Source organism: Psammomys obesus, unplaced genomic scaffold, assembly GCF_907164565.1.
Source record: "Psammomys obesus unplaced genomic scaffold, mPsaObe1.curated_primary_1811, whole genome shotgun sequence".
In the NCBI taxonomy this organism is placed as follows: Eukaryota; Metazoa; Chordata; class Mammalia; order Rodentia; family Muridae; genus Psammomys; species Psammomys obesus.
This window is the reverse complement of record NW_026596256.1, coordinates 18,444,925-18,467,846: the sequence shown is the minus strand read 5'-3', so window position 1 is coordinate 18,467,846 and position 22,922 is coordinate 18,444,925.

Below are 22,922 nucleotides of genomic sequence, written 5' to 3'. Positions count from 1 at the left end.
GCTTCATGTGGGTCTTCTAGTAAGGGAAGTGGGGACTGCATTGGAAGGGAGTCATTTTGCTAGCTTTTGGATCACTTCCCCCTAGCCAGACTGCCTTGTCAGCCCACATGGGAAGAGGACAAGCTCAATTCTGATGCATCTTGATGAGATGGGGTGGATGGGAATGGGAGCTCCCCTTGTCTGAGGAAAAGAGAAAGGAGGAAGGGAAGGTGAAGTAGGAGGGGAGGAAGGATGGGGCTACAACAAGGACATAAAGTGAATTTAAAATTTAAAAAAAAATTAAAAAGAATAAGTTTAAATGTATGTCTATTACTAGATTATAGACCTCTGAACTGATACATCTATGACCTATCTTGCTACTACTCCCAGTCCGTTTCTTAACCCTTGGAAAGTGCTCAACAACCTTTATTATATTGTATTTGCGCAGAAGAAGCTGTGCCAATGTGATGATGAAAATGTTATTTAAATAAAGGAAGGCAACAATTCTTTCATTTTAAAATGCTGAAAATTATGTCTTTATTGTTGTCTTCCATTACTTTCCTGAATTGTTTAGTCTTATGTCAGAACATATAGAAAATAATGATAATCACAGTATATAGATTAAGACACTAGCTAGGAGCAAAAACTATAAATAATATTTCTAAATAATTCCAGTATTTGTATAAAGTTATAATTTTAAAACGTTGTATGTTTCTTCCAAATTGAAACATTATGTCTAGAAAGCCCATGAGACTACGGAGGTAAACAAAAGGGCTCACGTGTCTAGGAGAACAGAAACATGGAATATTCTCAAAGGCCCCTCCTCAGCAGCATAAAAAGGAAAACCTGCAGAAGGACGAGACTGACCAGGGAGCTGAAGCAAAGAAATGTCTAAGACTGTAGACTAAGACTCACAAGCAATGTGGAAAGTTCCAGAGCTGCAGCTGTGGACAGTCCTTATTCATGCTGGAATGGGCTTTTCAGGATGCAGCTCTGTGGCTCTATCGAGTCTTCCTTGGTCACGGTATGTAATCACTCAGTCTTATCCTTGTTCGTAACCCCTATAAGAGAACCCCTGGCTAACCAAAGCGAACATTGGTGCTGTGATTACTTTGAACTTCCTCTGTTTCCCTTTCTGGTGTGAGTAAACATATGTATTATTTTTTCTCCCCCCCAAAAAAAAAATTAGTCATACAGCAAGAAGAAAATCATTTGAATTTTATTCAAAAACATTTTAACATGATGAGAAGACTGGGGGACTCCATCACAAGCATATTTAATGGAATTTTAAATCAGTAAAATTAGGACATAATGAACTGAAACAAACACCTAGGCCTTTATGGATCATCCTATAATTTTGAGTATTATTTAATAAGTCATAGCTTATGTAATATTTTAACAAAAATTAAAGAATATGTGTATATATTAAGAACAAATTAGGAAGCAGATGCTTATTATTATACAGCTAAAAATTTTGACAATGCCAGGAACTAAAATGTTATTCCAGCATGTATGAGAAGAACTTGAGTTCAGGTTTAATCTGACTCAAAATAATTGGAGGATTAACATGGAACTCAACTGGAAGGGTATCATGAACTGGGATTAGCTTTGAAAATTACCAACTTGGAAGTCCCGCTGTTGATATCTTTGATGTTCATCTTTGCAGAAAAATGAAGAACAAAGCTAACTTTTGTTTTGTTTTGTTTTGTTTTAATGGCAACAGATTTTAGATTCTTACCATTCAGTAGAGCTTGGATAATTTTGGAGAAGACTGTACATTTTGATTTAATTAAATACTTTAAATTCTTTTTTTTTTTCTAAAATTATGTCCAACACTTAGCAAACTTGTGTGGATGAAAATGAAACTCTGACTGTTTACTTCAGGACATCATTTGATTTTTCTGTGAATAATTTATTTCATTGGAATTGATTCATTACAGGATAGGAATTGCTTGTTTAAAGAGTGTAAATGATGTTAAGGCTTTGGGCCAACTAGCCTTTCAGAAATGCCTTCCCACTTCCTACTCTAACCTGTAATTGAGCATAATAATTCTAAAACCTTGAATTTCAGGTATCAAATCTTGTTGTCTTAAGTGATTTTTTTTGCCTTCCCCTCAAACATTCAGACATATGAATTGTTCCTGTTTTCTCTCCTTTACTTTATTAAAATCTCCCCTCTTTTTTAATTAATTTTTTATATTAGTTACAGTTTATTTGCTTTGTATCCCAGCTGTAGCCCCCTTCCTAATTCCCTCCCAATCCCACCTTCCCTCTTTCCTCTCCTCCCATGCCCCTCTCCAAGAGCACTGATAGGGGAGGTCCTCTTTCCCATCCATCTAACCTTATCCTATCAGGTCTTATCAGGACTGGCTGCATCTTTTTTCTCTGTGGCCTGGCAAGGCTGCTTCCCCCTCAGGGGGAGGTGATCTAAGAGCTAGCCACTGGCCACTGAGTTCATGACAGAGACATTTCCTATTCCCCTAACTAGGGAACCCACTTGGTTTCTGAGCTGCCAAGGGCTACATCTGAGCAGGGGTTCTAGGTTATATCCATGCAATGTACTTGTTCAAGAAAATCTCCCCTCTTAAAGTAATCTTAGCCCATTTCATTTGGTGTTATTTTCTTTTAGTTTGTTTGCATCTTCATTTTCCTTGGGATCTATCTGGTTTTTCAATAGTGTCTTGCATTTAAAATAATTGGCGGACTGTCATTTTCTTTACCTGAAACAACTCTTTCCTGCCAAGAACTTCAGATTTTCCTGTTTTCTTAAAGCTTGATAAAGTTTGTGTGGCTTGTGTAGATATAGGAAATCATTGTAGTTACTAGATTTGCAGTAAGTTTACATTTAAGTCTGGGAAGAATTTATTATTATTATTATTATTATTATTATTATTATTATTATTATTATTTACAATGTATTCACTTTGTATCCCTGTTGTATCCCCCTCCCTCAACACCCCCCAGTCCCATCCTTCATCCCTCTCCTCCCCTATCCCTCTTCCCTAGTCCACTGATAGGGGAAATCTTCCTCCCCCACTGTCTGACCCCAACCTATCCGGTCTCATCAGGATGAGCAGCACAAGGAGACCAACAAAGCCAAAAAAAAAAAAAAGCTGGGCTGCAGAGAGTGATACATCAACCAAAGACTGTGCAGAGAGAAAACCTAGACTCTCTTCTCAGATGTAGCCCATAGAGAGCTCAGTCTCCATGTGTGTTCCCTAGTAAGGGGAGAAGAGACAGTCTCTAGCATGAACTTGGTTGCCTGCTCCTTAATCACATCTCCCTAGTAGGGCCACCTCGCCAGCCCACAGAGAGAGAAGATACAGGCCATCCTGATTTTACAAATCTCTATTTTAAGGAATGAAAGTTGAAGCTAACATTTTGGGAATTTGTCAGTATTATAAGTGACTGAGATGGAGAAGTCTGGAGAAAAGTGACACACTAAGCAGAGGGAACATTCTATGCTAAAACAATTTTTCCTCAAGATTTTTTTTTCTTGTGCATGAGTAGTTTGTGTGCATATGTGATTGCACCATATGTGTGTGGTTCCTTTAGAGAAGAGAAGAGAGCATTGGGTTCCCTGGAGCTAGAGTTAGAGATGATGGTCAAGCACTGTGTATATGCTACCCCTGAACACTGTTCCTCCGCATCAACCGCAAGTGCTTTTAACCACGAGCTGCATTGCTGGCCCCCAGAATATGCATAAAAATTATCACATAGCAGTATTTAGAAGGGTTTTTAGTTATTTAATGAAGCTAAATATAAATGGTATAACTATTACATGAATACTTTAAATGCTATACCTTTCCACAAGACTTATACATAATAATATAAGTGTTATTATCAGAGATACTCATAATTTTGTATATATAAATCAAAGTGTTATTAAATCTCCTCAGGGTCAAAATGAAATATGATTTCCAGTTATGGAATTTTGCTTGTATCTAACTCATGATAAAGACTATGTGATGAGTTTTCTCACTGAAACTTCTGTCCCGCTCTAATCTCAGAGAAGAAAGTCACCAGTGAGCCAGGGGTGGAAGGACTGGTTATAGTGGCATGATAACCAGAGGAAAATGTTTATTCCAATGCATTGCAGATATTGTTCGGCCTTTTATCTGCAGAAAAGTAAAATGAGACCGCATATAAAACCGCCAAGGTCAGTCAGAACAGGCCATGCCAGCTAACGTTCCCTCAGGCCTATTCAACCTTTTAAAAGACTTTTTTTCTTATTCTTCCCAAGAGCAATAAGAATTTTACAGAGGCACGGGAAAGCCTTTTGAATCATTCATTCAACTATGTGGCTTTTGTTATGTGCAATTCTTTAGAAAGTATTATTAAAAGCATTTTAATTATGCCAGCCTCTTGGTAATACCTTATAAAAATTAATGTGTTACAATTTTTATACTTAAAGAACTCATATCAAAAATACATTTTTTTGTGTGGGACATATATTTAATGCTCTTTGTTTTCTCAAATTCTATTCCCTTTCAGAGTCAAACATGACCTATATTTGACACATTTACATATTTGTCAAATCTTCCTTGCTTGCAATTTATAATAATTAATATATAACAGTTACAAATTTACCTTTTCCCAAATTAGTAATCATTCAGCTTAAAAAGGTAATATAGGTAGAGAAGTAAAGATCATATTCAATTATGCTAAAGAAGACATAAAATATTTTAAGAATACAAGCTTTTAAAAGGCAAACACTTTTTTGTACAGTTTATTTTATTTATTTTTATTATTGTTTATTATTATTAGTTACATTTTATTAACTCTGTATCCCAGCTGTATCCCGCTCCCTTATTCCCTCCCAATCCCACCCACCCTCCCTCAGCTTCTCCCTGCCCCTTTCCAAGTCCATGGGTTGGGGAGGACCTCCTCCCCTTTCGTCTGGCTCTGTTTTATCAGGTATCTTCAGGGCTGGCTGCAAAGTCCTCCTCTGTGGCCTAGCAGGACTGCTCCTCCCTTGGGAGATGGGGAGGTCAAAGAGCCTAAGGCAAATACTTTTGATGTTTGTTTATTCACTGAGTATCTAGAACATCCTGGCTTCTCTTAGGTCTCCAATTAATATCTTCCTATAAGTGAAAAACAAAAAAAATTAGTGACTGATGTCTACTATACTGGAACCTGGCAAGATTAGATTTAAACTGATTTTATAGATGAATTAGAAGGACTAAGTTTTTTTTTTCTAAACTCTAAACAAGCTGCAAACCTCAAAAGTTACATACTCTGTAAGCATCTATAATGTAAAAAATGAATTATGTATTTTTACAATAAATGTATATTCACGAAGTATGAACAAAAGATAATGAGAAGCACTGAAACTAGTGTCTGCACCTATTTGACTCCTGCACCATCCCAGGTCCTTACCAAATGGTCCTCACTCACCTGCTTTGGACAACAATATGTAACGTTTTGCCTCTGTCCTGGAGACTGGAAGTATGTTCCTCAAGCATGAGAAGGGGGAAGCACCTCTAGCTGCTGAACTACCTTTCAGCTCATGCTTTGTACTTCCATAGAAACAGTTGTCTTTATGACGCCTTTGATTTACATCCGTAAGAGTATCAGTTTATATGAAAGCAGGAATTAGCCATAGATTCTTGCTACCATGAACATTCCATTTATAGAGGGGATGGTTTTACATGTATGAGAAAAGTTCTAATAACACAACCAAACAGCTCTCCATTCCTTTTTTCAATAAGCAGACATAAATCATAGTATCATTAGTATAAAATATGTATGTGTGTTTGTGTTTCAAGATCAAGGGTGAAAGCTGTGCTTAGTTGTGTTTCAACAAGCATTAAAATGCTTTATTCGTTTATTATTTTATCAACTGTTTTTCATAAATTAAATTGTGTATTACTGTGTGTTTTCTCTTTCTGAACAGTATCTTTTGATGATAAATCTATATGATGGTTCATTTGACTCCTACTGATGAATATGAAATTTTTGTAGCAGATAAGCTGCATTGGGTTTCTTTCTTTTTTCTTTTTTTTTTCTGAAGTATCACTGCATCAATAGAATCCAGAACCCATTGATTTTCACTGATAATTATTTCTTCAGTGGCACAGAAGCAGCTTGTACACTGGGTTCTGCTTGGTCCTACAGTAACTACAAAGGAAAGGCTGACCAGCAGCAGGCTTTCAGATAACTGTAGAACTGGCATTCTTGATATGGATTCTAAGACATCTCCCCATGATATCAGAGTAGGAATTAAACACTGTAATGTAAAGTGCTATTAAGTTATAGGCTATCAGTATTGATAATTCTTTATTGAGCTTTCTTTGACTGTATGTAACACACCATTTCAATGCTTTCTATGAAGTACTGAAACTACCATGAGTTGGCTTATGTCAGACAATATTGAACAGAAGTTGTCAGCTAAGTGAGCCCTTACTTATAACCAGCTGGACTGTGGTCACGGAAGCGTGGCTGTTCAGAACACTTTACAATCACTGAGGACACTCTGAGTGATTCAGAGGACCACTACAAGCACAGCTGAATATATGCTTCAGCCATGAGCACTCCAGAAAGCCAATATTAGCCTTTGGAAAGTACCATCCCAAGCAATAAAGCCTTGGTGAACACTACTGGTATTTTCACCATGGCTGAAGGAGGGCACTGCCAAAAGAAGGCTAGAGATTACTGAAGAAACAGCCCTTCCTTTAAATGGTTTGACGTTGTTGATCCAAATAGCTTACACATTTGCCTTTCCTGGATGGATACGCTGGTTCTCATTTTTTTTTTTTTTAAGTGTTGACCTGGGGTGGTCTAAATTTGGCTCAATAGAAGTTTTTTTTTTCCCTAAATGATCTCTAAGTTTAGGGCTTTTTGTTTTGGTTGTTTGTTTTAAGATAAGGTCTCAGGTGGTCCACGTTGACCTTGAACACAATACAGCTAAGAATGAACAACCTTGAATTACTTAATCCTTTTGCATCCACTACCCCAGTGTTGATATGTAATCATCTAAACTATGACTGTCATGACTGTCTAAAACTTATCAGTTATATGCCTCTGCCCCTACTTTAGTTACTCCAATATACATGTCCTTTGACCTCATAGTGATCTCATGGTTCATCCATGTCTTTCAAATCTGTAAGGACATGCCTGCCAACTCTTTCTGAAATCATGTTCAAATAGAATAATTTCAGATAATGCAGACTCTTTTATTTAGAAGTGACTAAATTATCCTCCAAAAGTGAAAATCTGTGGAATGTTAGATAAGCAGCAGAGAAGACCTCCTGTGTGATACATCGTGAAGTCCACACCAGTGAAGACGATTCTCTTTCAAATCATTTTGTATGGAACACATATTACAATAAAGTCAATCTTCATCCCATTTTAATCCTGAAAATAAGTTTTACCTTTTATTTTTATATAATTTACAGACTAGAAATTATGCATTTTAGCAAAATTAAAATGTATGTTGAAAAATTCTCTAAATTTATTTAAAATGTACCTCTTTTATCCTGATATCTCAATCATTCCATCAAACTAAAGTAATTTTTATTTGAGACAGGGTTTCTCTGTGTAGCCTGGGCTGTCATGAACTTGCTCTGTAGACCAGGTTGATCTCAAACTCACAGAGATCTGCCCGCCTCTGCCTCCCTGAGTGCTGTAATTACAGGCGTGAACCAAAAAGTCCAATTTTGATGTTCACACACATACATAAATCTTTATTAAGGGAATTTGTTACATTTCCTTTGATTTATAGCTTTATGATACTATTATACTACTTTATTAAATATGATAAAATATTATACAATAATTTATGTATCTGTCACGGTTTTTCTGTTATTTATTTCCACAATGATTATTTTAAATGTAAATTATAATAAACACTTTTGATATCCAAAAGTGTTTTCTAACATTGTCATAAATGCTTTGCCACTAAAGTTACTGTATTAGGTGGCATCTATATCTTTATAGCTTTTTTAGCACAAACCATAAAAAGTAGAATATCCATCTGTATTGTTATTTTTGTTACTATATAACTTATCAGTAGAGATTGATGATAGTGTAGAAAATATTAGTATTTTGAAAAATGAATAGAACATTCTGTTTAAGAAAGATGGCCGCATACATGTAAACTTTCATATTGATATGAGCATAATGAATTTATTAACCAACAAGGAAATGTAAATATAGGTGACAAAAAGAAACAATTTTGGTTATCAAGTTAAAAAAAATAGTGGATTTTCCAGAATAACAAAGACCAGAAACAATAAAATGTCTTTATAATCTTGAAGAAAAAAAAAATAGAAGCCAAAATACTTTGTTGAAGTAAGTTAGCATTTAATAATTGTATCAATAATAATTTCAATTGCAATCAAGAAAATGTTTACTACCCCAGATCCACACTGAGTATATTGCCTTGGGAAGGCTCACTATGGGAACATGAGCCTATAATCCCAGCACTTGGAGGTACAGAAAGCCTGAGGCCAGCCTTGTCACCATAACAAATTCCAGGGCTGTTATGGCTTCATAGCAGGACTTTGCCTAAAAACAGAAAAGGCAGAAACAAAAATGAAATGAAAAGTAAATGACTTGCAAAGGGATTGAAATAATTTTAATTCTGATGAGTAGAGTGGAAGGGAGAGGGATGATGATAAAAGGAGATGAGACATATAAACCCTAGCAAGTATTCTTCAAGCAAACTACAGTTATCATAGCCATGGTAGTAACAGTGGACAATATTGTTGTGGGAAAGGGTATTTGAGTATTAGTACTATCTTATGTTTCTCTTTCTATTAATAATGTGTCCAACGAATATGTATATATATATATATATATATATATATATATATATATATATATATATATATAAGTTTTTCTGCAAACATATTCTGACTTAGTTAAAAATGTTTCCTGTTCATATTGGTAGGCAGAAAGGATAAGAGTGAGCAGAAAATAATTTAAAATGCTTTGTTGTAGAGAGAAGCTTTCAAATCTTACATAAAAGCAACAGAAACTGAAATTGGATTATTAGGTTTTGGAAAACTCAGCATGTTGTGAAAGCATTATCATGCAAATGCCCAATGATGGTGACAAAAGTTCAGTAACTTAATATGTACAGCTCCCATCTTCCAATTGACTAGTCTAAGACTTGTCATTTATATTCTGGGAAGATTAAAACAACTATCGTAAATACCATTGACTTGTGGGAAACGTGTGCCAGCAAAGCAACCTATTTCTCTTATTGGAAATACTGTTCCAGTGTGAGACGTCGCTATTTTGGACCACTAGCTTGGGACACGTACAGCGCAGTTACCACTCACCGTCTTTGAGGAAGAAGTCTCCGTTTATGGACTAAGTTACCCAGAGCTGAATTAGACGGAGGTACTGGTGTTGGCACTATTTACCCCTGAACCCTGAGCATAGATACTTTCCAGGCTCTCTCTGGAGCTGAGTCACTCTAGATGATTAGCCCTTTCATACAAAAGAGAAGCCATTAGCTATCCGTGCTATTTTAAAGCAATGTGGACTGAAAGACTTGAGAAAGGCAAGCGTCATTGTTTTCCAAGAGCAATGTGCTTGCCATGTAAGAGGCTCTTGCGTGTTTCCCACAAGTGCAGAAAGAATCTGGAGACTGCCCATTCCCTGGCATGACCCAGTGCAAGAGAAATATGTGTAGTATAAAGTGTGACATTTGCTAATCAATTTACTTTTCTCCTATTAATCTGTCATATGGGTTCATGCCCAAAGAAATTTAAACCTATGATAAGTGAAAAAAAAAAGCATCAAAATGTTAAAGTGATGACATTACAGAGAGATTTGCTATTAATGGATACTGAAACACAATCTTGGATTGGTTTCCTAATTATATGGGGTGGGGAAAAGCTGTATGAGAGAATATATTTTAACAACAACAACAACAATAATAATAATAATAATATTCCAAATCAACCCTATAGTTTGTCCTTTCTGGAACTTTGAACGACAGATTTAACTCTTGGCCAGCAAATGTTTTAACCACTGGGCTTTCTAACCTGCCATGTAATATACATTTGAAGTTAAAACCACATGGGAGTTGTTTTTTTCATATTTATAGGCACTATTTTCAGACTTGAGAGTAAATAACTAACTCTATAACATAATATAGGCATGACTGCATTTGAGATCTGTAGCCTCTTAAGCCTTGCAATGCTTCATTGGTGGATGACAGTGATTACTTGAGAAAATGTCATCAGCATACTGTACGCACCCACCCTGGTAGCGGACAGTGAGTGGAACATCAAATGCATTAAATATAGTTATACACTAATATTAAGGTGCCTGAACCTAATTTTAAAATTTTCCTGACTTTGGGTAAAGTAAATGTTTAATTGAAAAAAAAATTCTCAACCTGTTTTAGACTGAGTGGAATTTATCAAAGGATGATTTCTTTATTTTATTAGACAAGAAGTTGTTCTTATTTTTGACAATTAAACATGAATATACTCATCCTTCAAACAACCTTTGAAGTTTTGGTGAAATCTGAAACTCTATCAGCTAAATTCCGAAGATGATGATTCTGAATTTTTTCAAAGGATGATAAAACACAAAATAAGATTGAAAAATAATATTTTATTAGAATACTTATAAGATGAACATTATAGTCACAAAATAATTGAATTAAATATGGTTTTAGAGAAAATCTGAATAAGAGTATGTGTTTAAGGATTTGTAGTAGTTTTGCAGAGTCCCAATTACATATAAAACACAACTAATTAATAAAAGAGGAATAACTTTGTAAAAATTTCCTTGTACTACCTTAAATAAATATTTTAATACTCCAAAAATTAGGTTTTCATTGCAACAGTGTTCATTTTATTAAATGGAAGACCTGTCCTTCCAGTTAATTGATACACACCAATAGAGCTTCTTTTTTTTCAATGCATTTTTTAACTTTTATTAATTACACTGTATTCATTTTGTATCCCCCATAAACCCCTCCCTTCTCCCCTCCTAATCCCACCCTCCCTTCCCCTTCTTCACACATGCCCTTCCCCAAGTCCAATGATAGGGGAGGTCCCCTTCTCCTTCCTTCTGATCTTAGTCTATCAGATCTCATCAGGAGTGACTACATTGTCTTCCTCTGTGGCCTGGTAAGGCTGCTCCCCCCCTCAGGGGGAGGTGATCAAAGAGCAGGCAAATCAGTTTATGTCAGAGACAGTCCCTCTTCCCATTACTATGGAACCCACTTAGACACTGAACTGCCATGGGCTACATCTGTGCAGGGGTTCTAGGTTATCTCCATGTATGGTACTTGGTTGGAGTATGAGTCTCTGGAAAGACCCCTGTGTTCAAATTTTCTGGTTCTGTTGCTCTCCTTGTGGAGCTTCTGTCCTCTCCAGATCTTACTATTTCCCACTTCTTACATAAGATTCCATGCACTCTGCCCAACAGTTGGCCATTAGTCTCAGCATCTGCTTTGATAGTCTGCAGGGTGGAGCCTTTCAGAGGCCCTCTGTATCAGGCTCCTAATTTGTTCCCTGTTTCCTCCTTTTTCTGATGTCCATCCTCTTTGTCTTTTGGGATGGGGATTGAGCATTTTAGTCAGGGTCCTCCCTCTTGATTAGTTTCTTTAGATGTACAGATTTTAGTAGGTTTATCCTATATTACATGTATATATGAGTGAGTATATACCGTGTGTGTCTTTCTGCTTCTGGGACAGCTCACTCAGGGTGATCCTTTCCAGTTCCCACCATTTACCTGCAAATTTCATGATTTCCTTACTTTTCATTGCTGAGTAATATAAAGGACAGACATAGTCACTGTGAGTGACCTGATCTTAAATAATCTATGTTATCTTGTTAAGAAAGAACCTTTGCAGGTAGGCTTGTCTTTAAAATCTTGGCATGGAGACACTAAATGGAATTGTGCAAGGTGGCTCACCCACCAGTGTTTTCATAACTCAAGATTTGGAACATTTTACCCTCCGAAAGGTGAAATCATTAAGTTGATGACAAAGGACAGAAAGATGAGACACTATAAGGGGGACACCAGGATCAGAATGACATTACCTTGTATCTGTCTGCAGTATACTTCTGATCATGATATGTTAAGGGAATCTCGAGTTTGGGAGAAGGGCATGCCAACACCAACAGTGAACTCGGACTGAAGGAACCAGAATATGGCAATGAAACTAATGTCACAATTCAACAGTTTCAAAGATGGGAAATAAATTGCAACGACCTCTATGAGAACATAGAAAGCTCTTCAAAAAGGAAGAGTATTTGGAGACAAAACTATGAATTCAGAAGATGGAGCTACCACCCTAGAAGATGCCTTCTTAGCATACAGAGCACAGCCATAGATTCTGGAGAGAACCACTCAACACCACAGAAGACTGTTCCAGTCCTGGAAAAACTGTTGTTTCATATGCTGTTTTTAGAATCACTTGAAGACAGAAATATTGCCAGTCCTCAAATTTGTTCCATGGAATGTAGGGAGTTGCCTACCTATCATTCAGTTTACACTTGGTGAGTACATACTTTTCTCCTTCTACAATTCATGAGATGGAAACAAAACTTCTCCAAGGAAATATACACAGAGTTTAAACTATGTATAATTCAGCTAATTTAGTTGTACAGTTTTAAAAATAGTGCAGTAATACATAGGCAGATTAGACAGATTTAAATTGAAGCAATAATGGAAGAACAGGGGCCATATTCTGAAAAGGATATATGTGTTAATCATGCAGGATGAAGATAAAATTTCAAAACCAATAAGACTCTGGTGTTTGGAAAATATCACTGCAAAATATTTATGTCCAAATTTCTAATCTTATGTCATCATGATGATGTTATTCAACATCTTTAACCATAAGGAAAGTGCAATATTACAAATTGATGAAATACCAATACACACAATTAGCATTTTGAAAGGAGTGAGAAAGGAAAAGAGGAAAAAGAAAAGGCAATGAAGAATACTAGAGAGGACAATTATTTACATGTATTATATATATATACACTAATTAAACCTCTTTGTACAATTAATATATACTAAAAAATCAAAATCATAATTGTGGGCAGACATATACTGTTTTAAAAATAAATAATCTAAAACATAATGCTTTGCTGAGTGAGGTACATAATGTGGTCCATTTTCTTAAAAACACCATTTTGTGAAAGATCATGAATGAAAGAAAAACAAGACTCTCAGACTCATCATGTGGTAATGAAGGATCCTAGTACCAAAGACTCATAAGTTAAATATTATTTGTATGTTGCTCTAGAGAAGGCAGGTGAATCTGTTAGGTGGTTTCAGAAACAGTTTAGTTGACTGACAGCTAGGTCATTCTGGGAGAATAAGCTAACAAATGTTTACAGTTTGAGAGAAGTTTGATTGCAGTATTTATAATAACACCTGTATGTGTTTTTTATGTTAAAATATGTATTTAAAATAGATGAATTTATTTTGTGAGAATAATATGTATTTAAAAAAGCTAAAATCCACATTCACATGCACATTCCTACAGATGTATAAATATACATGAGCAAAAGGAAAGGATAAAATAAAGTTACCTTTAGAACATGTAAAAAATAATGTAGCATACATTGTGAGGAGGTTAAATTTTATATAAAAAGCTTCAGGAATCTTATATTGAAAGTGTTCAGTGTAATAGCTGAGGTTACTTATATAAAAAAAAAACATTTATTTCAGTTTGTTACTTAACATTATTTTTAGAGGTCCCCTGTGGAAGGCTCCTGTCCTGTTCCTTGTCTTCTACTACTTCTGATGTCTATCCTGTTTGCCCTTCTGAGTGAGGTTGTGCCTAGTCTTATTGTAAATTGTTCTTGTGATATTCCAAGAGTCCTGCTCATTTCTAAAGGCAAACAAAAATAGAGTGGATCTGGGTGAGAAGGAAGGCGAGAGAAAACTGGGAGGAGTGGAAGGAGGGGAAACTGTGGTTGGGGTGAATTATATGAGAGAATAATTTAAAAAAAAAAGGCCAGTTTTACAATATAAGGAATGAATTGCTTTCAGTGGGGAGAGTTCAAATTCAGAGTACTTGACTGCCTACAAAACAGTTGTGTTACTAATGTTTTGGTAGGCACATCTTGCCTGGAAAGTTGCCATTGTCATTTATACTATCACAGCTAGGTAAGATCTTTGATGCCTTTTCCTCATCCATTGGTACCCAACATTTCCAGAATAATGGAAGCTAGCTAACAGGGCAAAAATATCTACTTCACTCGCACCTTTCTTTCTTGATATTATCAATGCAATTGTGTGCTGTCTTTAGAAATACGGTTTTATCAAGTGTTTCTAGCATGTAACCAAGGAAATTGGCAAGAGCCTGCATTGTTTTGGTGTCTTTGGAAATTTTCTGACCAAAAACTCATGAGGTGTTTTATACCTGTCCCTGCGGTAAGAATTTAATAACTTTTTTTAAATGTTAATGTTGACAAAGAGAGATTAATACAATGTCAATGCTTCTTTTATTTATTTATTTTTAAGTTAACTGTATGCAAATTTTTGTATTTTTTTTTTTTGGGGGGGGCGACCCTGATAGACTTTAGCCAGCAGGGTATCAAAGGAGATACTGAGACTCATAGCCAAACTTTGGGCAGAGTGCATGGAACCTTGCTGAAGAAGCAGGAGACAGAAGACCTGGAGCGGACAGGAATTTCATAAGGAGACCAACAGAGTAAAAAAAAAAAAATCCCTGCGCCTAGTGGGTGCTGTAGAGACAGATTCCAACCAAAGAGCATGCATAGAGAGGACAAGGACCCTGCTCAGAAGAAGACCATAGGCTGCTCAGTTTGCAAATGGGTACCCTAATAAGGGGATCAGAGGATGTCTCTGATATGAATTCAGTGGTCAGCTCTGTGTTCACCTTCCCCTGGATGGTGCAGCATTGTCAGGCCACAGAGGAAGATGATGTAGCCAGCCCTGATAAGACCTGTTGGTTAGGGTCAGATAGAAGGGGAGAAGGACCTCCCTATCAGTGGACTAAGGGAGGGCATAAAGGGCAGGAATAGGAAGGGTGAGTGGGACTAGGAGGAGACAATGCAGGGAGCTACAGCTGGGGTACAAGGTGAATACATTGTAAAATATAAATAATAAAATAATTTTTAAAAAATTATTTTTAAAGTTTGGAGGATCTGGAAAGGATCAGCCTGAGTGAGCTATCCCAGAAAAAGAAAGACACACACGGTATGAACACAGGGATCTTTCCTGAGACTCATATTCCAACCAAGTACCATGCATGGAGATAACCTATAACCCCTGCACAGATGTAGCCCATGGCAGTTCAGTGTCCAAGTGTGTTCCATAGTAATGGGAACAGGGACTGCTTCTGACATGAACTGATTGGCCTGCTCTTTGATCACCTCCCCCTGAGGGGGGAGCAGCCTTACTATGCCACAGAGGAAGACAATGTGGCCACTCCTGATGAGACCTAACAGACTAGGATCAGAAGGAAGAAAAAGAAACCCTCCAGACCAGTGTACTTGGGGAGGGGAGCATGTGGAGAAACAGGAGGAAGGGTGGGATTGGGAGGTGAGGAGGGAGGAAACTAGAGGGGGGATACAAAGTAAATAAAGTATAATTAAAAAGAAAAAAATTACTTTTTTGTAAATTACAGTTTATTCACTTTGTATCCCCCTGTACCTACCTCCCTCTTCCCCTCCCAATCCCACTCTTCTTCCCCACACCTGCCCCTCTCCCAGTCCACTGATAAGGGAGGTCCTCTTCCCCTTTTTTCTTATCCTAGTCTATCAGGTCTCATCATGAGTGGCTGCATTGTCGTTTTCTGTGGCCTGGTAATGCTTCTCCCCCCTCAGGGGGAGGTGATCAAAGAGCAGGCCAATCAGTTCATGTCAGAGACAGTCCCTATCCCCATTACTATGGAGCCCATTTGAACATTGAACTGCCATAGGCTACCCCCGTGCAGGGGTTCTAGGTCATCTCCGTGAGTGGTCCTTGGCTGGAATATCAGTCTCAGAAAACACCCCTGTGCCCAGACTTTTTGGATCTGTTGCTCTCCTTGTGGAGCTCCTGACCTCTCCAGGTCTTACTATCTCCCACTTCTTTTGTAAGATTTTCTGTACTCTGCCCAAAGTTCGGCTATGAGTCTCAGTTCAGAAAGAGCCTGCTCCCCTTTCTAGGGAACCCACTTGGAGACTGAGCTGCTATGGACTACATCTGTGCAGGAGTTCTAGGTTATCTCCATGAATCGAGTTTCTAACTTACAAAACAGTACTAGGCCTTGAAATTTATTGTGAGGATGATAGAATTTGGATATGATATGTGAAAAACAAAAACAAAAACAAAAACAGAAGCCAACCTACCACTAAAAACAACAAATTTACAGGGAATGGTAGGACATAGGACAGAATGCTTTTCTTTTCTCTGGATTTGATGATGTAGCTATTTTATGTTGAGACAAAAATCTCTTTGAAAGACAATGATCTCTCTGCTTATGTATAGTATAATAGCTGGAATCAATTTTATGTCTTTCTTTCTAGCTTTAAAGTTATATGGATTAGAAATATGGTAGAAAGCAATCTAAAAATGTCATCTGTGATTTTTCCACTTACTATTTCACAGATTTATTTACTCATATAAATCTCTATCGTGGAGAATCTGTTGCGTATAGTGATATACACATTTCTCTCTGTCAAACATTTACATACAATGTTTAATGTGCTCAGAAGTTCGTGAAAGTCAAAACATTCCCATGATCCAATACTTTGTATTATCCAAAATTATTCTCAGCATTTAACCATTTCTGAAAGTGATGTACCAAATGTACCACACAACTTTTTTTAAACAGAGATTTTTTTTCCTTTTTTATTATTATCATTTATTATAATTTATTCAATTTATATGCTGGCTGTAGCCCCCTCCCTCATCTCCTGTCTATCAGACCCTCCCTCCTTCTTCTCCCCCTATGTTGCTATCCTGGTCCACCAATAGGGAGATCCTCCTCCCCTTCCATCTGACCCTAGCCTATGAGGTCTCATCAGAACTGGTTGCATTGTCTTCCTCTGTGGCCTGGCAAGGCTGTACTCCCAAGGTGATCAGAGAGCCAGCCACTGAATTCATGCCAGAGAAAATCCCTACTCCACTTACTAGGGACCCTATTTGGAGACTGAGCCTATGGACTATATCTGAGGTGAGAAGGACAACAGAACATCTTAATGAAAGAATAACTTGTATATTATTATTACTAAGGCATCTAAGACATGATTTTTCTCTTTGAAGTTCTTCTAATTTTAAAAAGGATCCTAATGGAGACTTTAAAAATTAATTTCAATACAGTATGATGTCCGGAGGTGAGTGTCAGTTCTCACTTTCTGCTTGTTTGTGACAGGGACTCTTGTTTGCTGCTATGTCAGTCAAGCTAGTAGGGTATGTGCATTTCTGTGGATTGCCTGTCTCTATCTCCCATATCAACACTGGATACAGATGTATCCACTGTGTCTGGTTGGAGCGATTTCTGGCATCTAGGTTCAGAATCCTAGGTCCTGCCCATTTGCATTTTGTGCAAGTGGTTTAATTAGCCCTACAAAGCCAAATTTCTAATTTCCACTATAAAGCATTAAAATAATAGAAGTACTGTGTTAAGGGCTAGGGACAAGCTCTGTTTGCAAAGTGCTTATAGCGTAAGCATGAGGACCTGAATTCAAATCCTGAGCATGCACGTGAAAAGCTGTGCACAGCAGGAAGTGCCTGGAACCTTTATCTCAGGCTTGTTGGCTGGCTGGGATAACTGCCTCAGTAAGCTACAACTGATGGAGAAACAGTTTCTCAAACACTAACTCTGAGAGCAATTGAGAAAGACACTCAAAGTGGATTTCTGCATTTGCACATCCCTGCACACACAGTAGCACGCCCACATGAGCATGATCAAAGGTAGCACAACTAAATTAATTAATTAAAAAATAATAATACCATAAATTTATAAACACTGCTAAATTCTCACTGAAATTATTATGTAGCAATTCACGTTTAAAAGTGCCAAATCTGTCTCAAGCTCTTGGGATCCAGGGCAAAGGAATTCAAGGCAGGAATTTTGAGGGAGGAACTGAAGTTAATAGAAATAGCTGTGGGCATGGCCAAATTCTTCATTATCTTCTCTGCTCTTCTTCTGACTTGGGAGAAGCACCATGTATAAGACCCATCACACATATCTGCGATGGAGACTGGCCATACAAACCAAGTGGACGCTGGACATGAAAGTCAGCCCGATTCAGGTTTTTTCCAACAAGTGGGACAACAAGAACAGGTGAAAGAAATAAGAACCTGCTCCCAACTCTTCCCCAGTATATTCAGCATATTAGAAACTGGTATGCCTAAAGATTCAGTGCCAATATCTGAGTAGTTTACATGAGAAAACTCAAATCTAGATTGATTAGCTTTTACAGGTGTTGTTAAATAGTCTTTGTTTCCATGTAAGAATAAATGTAGTGATGTTTATTATTAATAAAACTGTTAATTAACTAAGCCTTGAATTTTATAACAGTTGGTTAGATGCACACCTATTATTTGAGAATGAGTTCCAACCATAATATGAATAATTTAGGACTGCTGAGAAAGCACAAATGTATAAAACAAAAGTTGTAGTAAACCCTGAAAGGCCTTGTAGAAATTTAATATAGTATATTTTCTTAAGTTTGTCTACCAAGTAATGGGTTTCATTATTCTCATGTATATGAATTATGATAGTCTGTCCTTATTTATCCTCTGTCCACTCCTTTTCTCTTGTCAATGCTCTGTATTTGAATGTGTCTTCCTAGTATACACTTGTTTCAGTGAGAGTTCTCTAGAGTAACAGAATTTATTAAATGATTCTCTCTCTCTCCCTCTATCTCTTTCTCTCTCCGTATATATTTGGGGATTTATTAGAATGACTTACAAGTGTGATCGAACGAATCCACCAATGGCTGCCTATGTATAGAAATTCCCGAGAAGCCAGAAATTACTCACTCAACAAGACTGGGTATCTCAGCTGGTCTTTGGTATACTCTGAGATTGCAAAGAAGTAGGTTCTAATTCCAGTGAAAGACTGTGTTTGCTATGGAGAGCAAGAGAAACCTGGCAAAGAGATAGATTTTGCTTCCTGCATGTCATTTATATAGACTTCCAGTAGAAGATGTGGCCAAGATTAGAGTTGGGTCTTCCCATCACAAAAGATCTGGATTAAAGGAATATCTTCCCATTTCAAAGATCTGCATTAGAAATAGATCTTCCCACTTCAAATCATTCAATTAATTAAAAAAATCCCTCACAGTTGTGTCTAGCCATTTTTGTGTTTTAGTTAATTTCACACAGTCAAATTGTCAACCAATACTCACTCATCACAATATACTTCTACTTTCATGTCACATTTATTTTTTTAACCTTTTATTGATTCTTTTTTTTTTTTTTTAGATTCTTTTAACTGTTGCTCTTAGAGCCTGTGTTTTTGGTGTTCTGTTCAGGAAGTTGTCTCCTGTGCCAATGAGTTCTAGGCTCTTCCCCACTTTTTCTTCTAACCGATTTAGAGTATCTGGTTTTATGTTGAAGTCTTTGATCCACTTGGACTTTAGTTTTGTGCAGGGTGATAAATACGGATCTATTTTCATTTTTCTGCATGTAGACATCCAGTTGGACCAGCACCATTTGTTGAAGATACTGTCTTTTTTTCCATTGAATGGTTTTGGCTTCTTTGTAAAAAATCAAGTATTCATAGGTATGTAGGTTTATTTCTGGGTTTTCTATTCGGTTCCATTGATCTGCCTTTCTGTTTCTATACCAATACCATGCAGTTTTTATTACTATTTCTCTGTAGTACAGCTTGAGATAGGGTATGAAGATACCTCCAGATGACCTGTTGTTGTACAGGATCGTTTTGGAAATTCTGGGTTTTTTGTTTCTCCATATGAAGCTGAGAATCTTTCTTTCAAAGTCTGTAAAGAACTGGGTTGGTATTTTGATGGGAATTGCATTGAATCTGTAGATTGCTTTTGGCAGGTTGGCCATTTTGACAATGTTAATCCTACCAATACATAAGCACAAGAGATCTTTCCATCTTCTGATATCTTCTTCAATTTCTTTCTTCAGAGACTTGAAGTTTTTTTTTTTTTCAAACAGGTCTTTCACTTGCTTGGTTAGAGTCACCCCAAGGTACTTTATGTTATTAGTGGCTATTGTGAAAGGTGTTGTTTCCCTGATTTCTTTCTCAGCCCCTTTATCTTTGGTATACAGTCTTGCCTCTGATTTTTTTGAGTTAATTTTGTATCCTGCCACTTTGCTGAAGGTGTTTATCAGCTGGAGGAGTTCTCTGGTTGAATTTTTGGGGTCGCTCACGTATACTATCATATCATCTGTGAATAGTGACACTTTGACCTCTTCCTTTCTAATTTGTATCCCCTTGATCTCCTATAGTTGTCTTATTGCTTTAGCTAGGACTTCAAGTACTATGTTGAAGAGATATGAGAGTGGGCAGCCTTGTCTTGTCCCTGATTTCAGTGGGATTGATTTAAGTTTCTCTTCATTGAGTTTGATATTGGCTATAGGTTTGCTGTATATTTTCTTTACTATGTTTAGGTATGTGCCTTTTATCCCTGATCTCTCCAAGACTTTAAACATGAATGGGTGTTAGACTTTGTCAAATGGTTTTTCGGCATCTAAGGAGATGATTATGCGGTTTTTCTCCTTCAGTTTGTTTATGTGGTGGATTACATTGATGGATTTCTGTATGTTGAACCATGCCTGGGATGAAGCCTACTTGGTTGTGGTGGATGATATCTTTGATGTGTTCTTGGTTTCAGTTTGCAAGGATTTTATTGACTATTTTTGCATCAATGTTCATAAGAGAGATAAGTCTGAAGTTCTCTTTTTTGGTTGGGTCTTTGTGTAGTTTAGGTATCAAGGTGACTGTGGCTTCATAGAATGAGTATGGTAATGTTCCTTCTGTTTCTATTTTGTGGAATAGTTTGCACTTGTTTGAAGGTCTGGTAGAATTCTGCACTGAATCCATCTGGCCCAGGGCTTTTTTTGGAAGAAAGACTGTTGATGACTGCTTCTATTTCCTTGAGGGATATAGGACTATTCGATCTTTCTACCTGATCTTGACTTAATTTTGGTAGATGGATTCTATCTAGACTTTTAATTTTAATTTTTTATTTTTTTAATTCTTTATTCATTACACTTTATTCACTTTGTATCCCCTCTGTGGTTCCCTCACTCCTCCTATCCCAATCCCTCATTTCCTTCCCCCCTGCATTGATTGTTTGTGAGTTTCACATAATGCACCTCAGTCCTGCTCATCTCCCTGTCCCTTCATTTTCACCCTTCACTCTTGCAACCTTCCCCCAAAGAACATACACACAATGAAGAGTTTAAGTCAGCCTGGGTATAGTTAGCCTGAGTATAACTCCATTTTGAAATAAAGATCCATCTTGACTGGGAGCTGAATTCGGATACCAGGAAATATCACAAAATGTGTACCTGGCAGAAAACAAAGTTAACTCTCCTAGCAACAGCCTCCAGGAAATATAACAGAATAAATACTTCATAGAAAATAGCGACAATCTCCCTGGCAATAATCAATGAGAATCCTTTGGGAATTGGGTGGGAAAATTCTCCCTAATGTTTCAGATATAGTTTAAAAGAATAGCCATTGTGATCATATATCTTAGGCAATTGTACCTCAGAGAGGCATATGCCTTAGGCAATTGTGATCAGAGAAGATCACCTCACCCCTCTAACTTTTACCTAATCCTGTAACGTCAAGGCATATGCCTCTCCCCCGTTTGCTGTCATAGAAACATGTGCCCCCCTGTTTGCTGTCATGGAAACCCCCTGATCACAGACTTTCCCTTTAAAACCCTGCTCACTCAGGGCTCAAGGTCCCACTTCTCTACTGCTGAGTCCCAAGTTCGATCTCTGTGGTAATAAAGCTCTCTTGCTATTGCATCGAGTCATCTCCTGATGGTCTCTGAGGGTCCTGTGAACCTGGCATTACAACACAACAACAACAGCAATGAACAAAGCATAGAAAAGATATCATCATGGAAGTCTAGTAGGTCACAGTATGTCTCCAGTAAATCCCTCTGTCCTCGTCACTTGAAAAATCATGTTTACTTATTTTTTCCTATTTTGCAATAATTTTATTTTATTATTTTATTATACTTTAATCTTTAAATTTAATTTTATTCTATATATTTATTTATTACAATTTTTTCACTTTGTAACCCCACTGCAACCCCGTCCCTTTTCTTCTCCCAGTTCCACCCTCTCTCCCTTTTCTCCCCCTATTTTTTAACTTCCCTTTACCTTCTTCTCTAGATATTGTTCCCTTTTCATGGTTAAGGTTTTCATTTCCTAACCTACACACATACAATATATATCTTCACAAGTGAAAGTATCTTATAGTCTTTCTGAGCCTAACTTATTACACTTAATATGATTTCCAGTTTCAACTTTCCTATAAATATCATAGTTTCAATTTTCTTTATAGCTGAATCAAATTCCATGGAATTTATCACTCAGAAAACATAATTTATTATATGAATAACATATGTTATTTGAAAGTGAACAAGTCACGTTGTAAATATTCATAGAAGTAGCAATAATGAATATAAATTTACAAATTAAGAAAAACCCTTGAAATGTTTTTTTGCAACTGTGAAATACCTGTTTTCTCTCAACAATAGAATTATGGTTATATTTATATATACCAAACAATAGAATGTTTGACATTTGAATAGTTCATTTCCAAGAACTAGTTACATTTCATATAACAAAGTTAATTTCTATGTAGCTCAGTAGTTAATAATTCAATGCTTTCTTTTCAGTCCATACTATTCAGAAAGAAGACTTATTACATCAGCAATCCTTAATGTGTTGTGAATTATTGCATTCAAAATATCAAACTAATGTCATTTTCCTATACCTTCCAACTAAGGGGAAGTAATGTCACCCTGTTGGATTAAGGAAAGGTCATAGGATTAATA